Genomic DNA, 1534 nt, shown 5'->3' on the forward strand with positions numbered 1-1534 from the left:
AGGGATGAAGTCAGGGGAGAAGTTTGCTCTCCCGGAACAGTATCTCATTCTTTTCCTTTGATTACCCATGGCATGGAGAGTCAGGGTGGTGGCTGCAAGGGTGGCAGTCGTGGCAGCAGCTTCAGTGACATGTCCAGCATGACTCCTGAATATGATTATTTATTCAAGTTTCTTCTGATTGGGGACTCTGGGGTTGGAAAGTCTTGCCTCCTCCTTGGGTTTGCAGATGATACATACACAGAAAGCTAGATCAGCACAATTGGTGTGGATTTCAAAATAAAAACTATAGGGATAGATGGGGAAACACTCAAGCTTCAAATATGGGACACAGCAGACCAAGAAAGATTTCGACCGATCACGTCCAGTTATTACAGAGGAGCCCATGGCATCATAGTTGTGTATGATGTGACAGACCAGGAGTCCTTCAATAATGTTTAACAGTGACTGCAGGAAATCGATCTTTATGCCAGTGAAAAGGTCAACAGATTTTTGCTAAGAAATAAATGTGATCTGACCACAAAGAAACGAGTAGACTACACAACAGCAAAGGAATTTGCCGATTCCCTTGGAATTCCATTTTTGGAAATCAGTGCTGAAAATGCAATGCATGTAGACCAGTCTTTTACGATAATGGCAGCTGAGATTAAACAGTGGATGGGCCCTGTAGCAACAGCTGGTGGTGCAGAGAAGTCCAAAGTTAAAACTCAGAGCACTCCAGTCAAGCCGTCAGGCGGCGTTCGCTGCTAAAATTTGCCTCCGTCCTTTTTTTACAACAATGAATTTGCAGCCTGAACCCAAGTGAAAAAACAAAATTGCCTGAATTGTACTGAATGTAGCGGCACTACAACAGATTCTTACCGTCTCCATAAAGGTCTGAGATAGTAAATGGTCAATACTGACTTTAAAAATTTTTTATTACCTTGACTCAAGACAGCTAACTTGATTATCAGAACTGTCTTAAACCTTTGTGTGCTGGTTTATAAATAATGTGTGTATTCTTTGTTGCTTTGCTGATATCAGACTGTTTCCCTGTGGTTGGTTAGAAAAGATTTTGTTTTGATGTTTATATTGGCATGTTTAGATGTCGGGTTTATTTAGTCTTCTGAAGATGACGTTTAGCCATTTTGTATCAAACAGCACTACCAGTGTCTGTCACTTTCCACCATAAGGCTTAGTGAGATGTTTTATGTAAGACCTGGTTTGCTAGTTCTTCCTTGTAGGGTTGCAAATGGAAAGATTACACTATCTGATTAATAGTTTCTTCATACTCTGTATATAATTTGTGGCTGCAGAATATTGTAATTTGTTGCACACTATGTAACAAAACAATTGAAGGTATGTTTAATAAGTATTGTCCCTATTGGAAGTAATATCCAACTGTATGGTGATAACATTATTTTAATTCTATGGTTAAAGGGAAATATAACCTTACATTATACCCAAGCCATTTGAGTGTGCCGCATCCAATATGCTTGCCACATAGTACCCGATGAAATGACCTAGGGAGGTATCTGTGTGGTTCAGGATTTAACCA

At 39.8% G+C, this 1534-nt stretch overlaps 1 pseudogene; it reads left to right on the plus strand.

Moving 5' to 3' along the window:
* The first annotated feature begins 129 nt into the window (after nt 1-129).
* On the plus strand, nt 130-747 carry LOC102837998 (annotated as a pseudogene).
* Nucleotides 748-1534: the final 787 nt, after the last annotated feature.

Source organism: Chrysochloris asiatica, unplaced genomic scaffold (genome assembly GCF_000296735.1).
Source record: "Chrysochloris asiatica unplaced genomic scaffold, ChrAsi1.0 scaffold00003, whole genome shotgun sequence".
Classification (NCBI taxonomy): Eukaryota; Metazoa; Chordata; class Mammalia; order Afrosoricida; family Chrysochloridae; genus Chrysochloris; species Chrysochloris asiatica.